Consider the following 7,144-nt stretch of genomic DNA (forward strand, 5'->3'; position numbering starts at 1 on the left):
TAGTGTTTTTAAGTGATTAATGATGTGTAGCATGAAAACAAGTGAAGAAAACCACCAAAGGTTTGGTGCCCATCAATAGTCGAATTCTCTAAGTGAATAAAGAGGAAGAATGGGATGTTATTCTAGGTGATTTGATTAAGAAATAATAGTTTTTGATGTAGGAATTAATAAATTATGGAGAGAAAATTAAGTAGGAAAAATCACGGAGTTAGTGTACCATTGTTGGCCGAAAGTTCCAAGAAGAAAAGTGAAGATAAATTTTGCCTAATTGTGTGTTAATTAGTTGTGCTTGGTGAATTGAGGGATTGGAAAAGAAATGGAGCAAGTTGGAGTGAAATTGGACGCATTGGCCAATTTATTGGATGAAAAATCGACTTAGGTCAATACCGGGTCTAGATGGCTACCTGTGCATTTTTCATTTCATATCATGCATATATATCGAGCCTGAAATAGCTTATGACTGTTAGACACAATTTAATTGAAATATGTGCCATGGATTATGGCTAGGTGGTGAGCCATTAGATACGGGTAAAGAACTGTACCCGTGGACTGAAAATATGAGTATATCGACTCTTAGAACTGTGAGTAAACTTACTATCGTCTTAATTATCTAGAGTAGATTTATTTAATTGTGTGATTTTATGGAAAAATGGTTTAATTGGAAAATTATTGTGTTTTATGGGAAAATGGGATTTTATAAAATAATTTTATAAAATTTTTGAAAATTTAATAATGATTTCAAAAATAGAGTAATTGGAGACCTATACTATGATTGTGTTGTTTATCCATGATTTTACATTAAATGGCTTATGATAAATGTGGGTATGACTGGTTATTTTTATGATTTAAAGAATATGTGAACTGCTTTGATTTGCCTTGAATGTGTTAAGTGAACCATGTCATACTATTGTGATTTTATTGGTTGGTGGGTTATAAAGTGGGCACTACAGTGACGGGGGTTCCGTGGGCTAGCCTAATTAGAGGGGCACGGTTCTCAATTATTGAGCTTACCTCGATTGGAGAGGCACGTAGGATAACTCCTGAGGTAGGATTTGAGTGCACCTCACGTTCAGGCCACCACGTGAGAGTGAGACTCAGCCAACGCCAAGGAACGGCTGTGTTGTCAGAGGTGAAATGTGTTTGTGTGTGTGACAATAAACAGCCTTGGCGGTCTCGGTAAGATGCCTCCGCGAGGTATCCCCAAGAATGTATTTTTGGCAAGGGCCAAGTTTTTGAAAAGTGCATAAGCCAGTTGAGTAATTGAATGAAATCTAATTATTTATATGGGTTGGGATGAATTATTTTAATTGTCTCCTATTACTCGGCTTTAGATTATTTTGATGATGTCTGTCTACTCACTGGAATTATGTAATCATAATCTCACCCCTCTTCCTATCCATTTTTCAAGATCAGGACAATTTGTTGATAGTTGATTAAGACGAGAATTAATCTCGGAGTTGCATCCTAGAAAGTAATGGTTCATAGCCCTACATCTTCTTAGTCAGTTGGGGGCCCACGTGTCACTGTAAAAGTAATTTTATTCTTCAGTTATTTGATTTAAAGTATGTATGAATATATTTAGCTTTTACACCATGTTTTTAGCGAGTTTCGATATTTTTGAAGAAAAATGACGAAAATACCCCTATGAGCCAGAAAGTAATATTTTATTGTTTTGATTTGGAATGACTTATGATTTTTTTGAAATGTGAGATTTAATAACTGTCGCTCAGTGGGGAGATGCGAAAGTTAATGCTAAGCCTTGCGGGGTTTCGATCGACATTCGAGGCAATGAGTGCCTATCGGGACGTCGCGGCGGTTGTCAAGGGCTCGATGGGAGTTTCGGGTCGTGACAAGTAACTTGGAGAGCTCCATGGATATCGTGAATGCATGTGATGTATAAATGTGGGGACAAGCCGTGGGTGCCGCTGATGGGACCATGGGGAGCCATTAACTATGCACCGATAATGGTACGGAGATAGTTCGGATCTGAGCAATTCGTGCCCATGACTCACCAGCTCAACCAGTTAGAGTTTACATATGGAGAGCCGAAAATGCTAAAGAAAATTGAGGAAATTGCACAAGACTGGAAGCAAACATGCCGAATGGATCAGGGGAGGGTTACCGATGAAGTCACCACAAGATATCATACTTGGCACGACCAAAGGGTGAAAGATGTCGTATGCCCCTCAAAAAATCCATCAAAACATCCCATAAACCCAAAACCTCAAGATGTCCTGCTAGAGAACGAGTTGACAAGAAAGAGACTTGAAAAGGAGATGATGAATATGAAGCGGAGATATGAGGATGAGCTAGAAGAAGTAAAGAAAGAGACGGCAAGAAAGGTACGGATGGCTTTGGAAGAGCGGGATGAGTGGCGAAGCAAGTTTGAGGAAGTGAACGTGGCAAATTCTTCTCTGATAGCCAGAATGCAAGAACTCCAAAGTGTCAACAATACTTTGCAGCATGAGGTACAAAGACAAGAACAAACTATCCAAGAGTTGAGAAATGACTGCGGCTTGTTGGAAACTGCCATGGAGGGCTACAAGGCACAGTATGAAGCAGTAAGGCAAAAGTATTTCCAAATGAGGGAAAAAAATGATTCGTGCATGCAAAGCCTTCAAAGGAAATAAGCTGAAATGCGATGGATACTGAGAAAGATGAGAGAAGTGGCATTTAGAACGCGAGTAATGGCAGACAAGATCGAAAAACTCAGGCGAGAATTCTTCCGAGGGATGAATTGAGTGAGCGGTTGATCGATCACCTCAGGATGGTTAGGGACCAATATGACAATGTTGGTTTTTCCTTTTGGTAGTTATGTAATGGTTTTAGACAATGATGTAATCGGATATTTCAGTTCTATGGATGTGGATTTTCTTACGGTAAATGTTGGATGGCCAATATTTTTCCTATTTTTCTTTTCTTTTCAAACACATTTCACTTGCATCATAGTTGCATGATTCATATAAATAATAACAAATGACAATGCATTCATCAACATAAAATTCTAACTTATCCATTTGGCCCATAAAGAACAAAATTCCAGAGAAACGAACCCTACACAGATACAACACAAGAGCTCGCTCTAAGATCATGGGGGACGAACACTCAGAGAGAATGGACAAGATCGAGAAGAAGCAAAAAGAGATTATGGGTCAGTTATCAAAGATTTTGGAGTTGATGTCGACAGATAAAAGGAAGAGAGTGGTAGGGAGTTCTGGTGCACTAGAAGATGTTCAACAGACAGAAGCCAATACAGGCCCTGTATATCCACCAGGATTCACACCACCACCAGCAAGGAATGCGTCTATCCCCATGCCATTGATAGGACAATATCCATTCTTTGGGATGTCAATGCCTACAGGGCCACCACCGACCTATGCCCAACAGAGGCCAATTGGAGGGACAAGTCCTTCAGACCCCATCTCTGTACCTGATCTGGACGATCTAAAAGAACAAGAGAAGCTCAAGTGTGGATCCATTGAATCAAAGGACAATCCCGATACCCACCAGAAATTTGACCTTTTAGAGGAGAGACTACGCATGATAGAAGGAATGAGAATGTACTGCTCCATGGATGCAATCGAGCTTTGTATCATTCCAGATGTGGTTATACCCCCAAAATTCAAAATTTCAGACTTTGAAAAGTATGATGGAACCAAGTGCTCGGTCACACACATCACCATGTATTACAGAAGGATGGCTGCATATGCCCATGATGACAAGCTCTTGATACATTGCTTCTAAGATAGCCTCACTAGTGCTGCAGCAAAGTGGTACGTCCAACTAGACAGCAATCAAATCCACACATGGAAGGACCTTGCTTGGGCATTTGTAGCTCAGTATAAGCATGTTACAGATATGGCTCCAGATCCCTTTTCTTTACAAAACATGGAGAAGGAACCCACTGAAAGCTTTAAAGAATATGCTCAAAGATTGAGGAATATGGCTTCTCAAGTTCAGCCACCATTGACTGAGAAATAGACCATTGTGATGTTCGTTAACACCCTACGAGCCCCTTACTATAAAAGATTGGTTGGTAATGCTACAAAGAACTTCGCTGATATGGTGATTTTAGGAAAAATGATAGAGAATGCCATTAAGCAAGGGAAGATAGAAGGAGGTGATACGGCACACACAAAAAAATGAGAAACTTTTAAGAAGAAGGAAGGAGAAGCCCAAGCTATCACTTCGGGACAACCCCAAGAAGGAAGTTACAACCCTTACTAGCCATATCCACCATACCCCTATTACCCAGTTGTGAATAACACTTCACAAAGCCCATACCTATATCCACTCATGCCAAATGCCTTTTCTAACCTGTACCCATATGCTCCCATCCAACGGACACCTTACCCCACAAATATCCACCCACCTACTTCCACACCCGTTACAACTTCAACCACACAACAAACAACACCTTCAAACAACCATACTATCGGTGAATCAAGAGGATGGCGAAACAAGTAAGAGAAAGTGCAGTTCGACCTAATCCCAATCCCATACGCTGAACTCTTCACTCAGTTAGTTGCAAACTATCTGGTGGCACCTTTATACATAGAGCCATTAAAACCTCCATTCTAGAGATGGTATGACGCTTCCGCCCATTGTGATTATCATTATGGAATCGAAGGTCACTTGATCCAGAATTGTACAGCATTCAAACATAAGGTGCAAGGGTTGATCAAGGCAGAAATCCTGAATTTTGAAAAGAAGTTGAAACAGAATGTTAACAACAACCCACTACCAAATCATGCTGGGACAGGGGTAAATGCAATCGAATGGGAGGTGTATGTTTAAAGAAACATTCGGGAAGTGGAAACCCCCATGGAGAAAATGTTTGAAGCTTGGGTAAAGGCTGATATGCTCAAGGTTTGGCTGGAATATCTTGACGTGAATGACTCGGGAGATATCCAATGACCATATTGCTTATATCACAAAGGATGTATGGGGCATTTAATTCAAGATTGTAGTTCTTTCCGGAAGGAAGTGCAAAGGATGATGGATGAATCAAGGATTGAATTCTACGTGGAAGCCTCAAGGCCAGCAGTAAACATGATGGCCAAAGAGTCCACTTACCCAATGAAGATAAAACCTCTATGAACCAAGAGGAGAGTTTGTGGAAGACAAAACCCATGCCAAAATGACCATCGAAGTCCCTAAACCTTTCCCCTACAAAGATGACAAAGCTGTCCCGTGGAACTACAATTGCAATGTACAAGTTTCAAATGCGAGAAAATGGATGGCCAAATCTCAAGATAATGCTGCAAATATAACTGGTGTTGGGGGGATTACCCGCAGCAAACGTTGCTATACACCGGAGGCATTGGAGAATCTCAAGAAGGAAAAGGGAAAAGAAAAAGAGCACAATCCGAGAGAATAAAAGGTGCAATCCCAAGAATTGACAGATGGCTCAAAAGGACTGGTGATGAAAAAAGAAGCTGCAGAGTTCCTCAAGTTCATCAAACACAGTGAGTACAATGTGGTCGAGCAATTGAACAGGTTACCTGCTCGTATCTCACTGTTATCATTGTTCCTCAACTCGAAACGACATAGGAATTCTTTGATGAGGATTCTGAACCAAGCATATGTGGATCACGACATTTCAGTTGAAAATTTAGACTACATCATTGGGAACATTTCAGTGGGTAACATAATATCCTTTAGTGATGAAGAAACCCCTTCTAGAGGTAGGAAAAACTACAAAGCCTTGCATATCACTACCAAGTGTAAAGGCTGTACCATCGTAAAAGTGCTGCTTGATAACGGATCGTCCTTGAATGTGATGCTCATGAGGACCTTGGCCCGCTTACCCATCGACATGTCTTACATGAGAAAGAGCCAGATGATTGTGAGAGCCTTTGATGGGACGAGGAGAGAAGTAGTAGGGAACATTGAGATATCGATAGAAATCGATCGGTGTACCTTTACCACTAAATTCTAGGTTATGGATATCGCTCCTTCATACAATTATTTGTTAGGAAGACCTTGGATCCACTTGGCTAGGGCCATACCTTCATCGCTTCACCAAAAAGTCAAGTTCATCGTGGATGGGAAGATTGTATGTGTTAACGGGGAAGAGGACTTACTCATAAGTAAGCCAGCGGATACTCCTTACGTGGAAGCGGGCAGAAGAAGTGCCTGAATGTTCCTTTCGATCCTTCGAGTTTATTAACACCACATATTTTGGAGAAGGAACCATACCACCCATTCTGAGGCTTTCCAAAACCACCAAGATGGCTGTCAGTTAGATAGTAGGGAAAGGATACCGAGCTGGGGCAAGACTGGGAAAAGAGCTGCAAGGCATTAAAAGGGTAATACGTGCTACCAAAAATGAAGAAAGGTTTAGCCTAGGATATAAGCCGACTAAGAAGGAAAGGGAAGAAATGATAGTCGAAAGAAGAAGAGAAAGGTTGGCTCGCTTTAAGGGGCATGGGTTGGAAAACCATAGAATGATATATCCTCATCTCTACGAGACATTTCGATTTGGAGGCTGCATCTTTCTTGAATCACTCAACGTTGGGAGCCGAGAATCAGTGTCAGCATTAGGGGAAGCCTTTTCTGATTTATCAATATGTGTAACGGAGGAAGGCCAAGAGCAGCTAGGAAATGTGGAGGGGATCCCTACTACATACCTCGAACCACCTGAGCTGAAGTTGAGCAGCTGGACCACCATGAGTTTACCAGTCACTTGTGATTCAATTTCAAAGTAATGCAAACTAAACATTCGTGCTTATGCCCAAGAACATTGGAAATTTTATGTGTCGGGCTTTTTATCATTTATCATTCTAATAAATTGACATGCGTAGTGCATTTCTCATATCTCCCCTCATGATTCACCATTTTCATTCTTGTCATCTCATCCCTTTATTTTGACTATTTATCTATACAATAGTTCTACATCTTTGAATTCCCTTTACCTTTCAGGATTCCAAATAATGAATGCGAAGATGATAGTGATAGTGGTTTTGAGGTTAATTTTGAAAAAGGTACAAGTGACAGTGAACTTGACGATACAGAAAACGTGGAGGATTATGATTTAACTCCGGACTTGTTAAGACTAGTAGAACAGGAGGGGAGACAAATTGTCCCACATCAAGAGACACTTGAAACGATTAATTTGGGAAATGAAGATAATAAGAAAAAA

The sequence above is a fragment of the Theobroma cacao genome, chromosome 5 (genome assembly GCF_053813885.1).
Source record: "Theobroma cacao isolate CCN51 chromosome 5, ASM5381388v1, whole genome shotgun sequence".
NCBI lineage: Eukaryota > Viridiplantae > Streptophyta > Magnoliopsida > Malvales > Malvaceae > Theobroma > Theobroma cacao.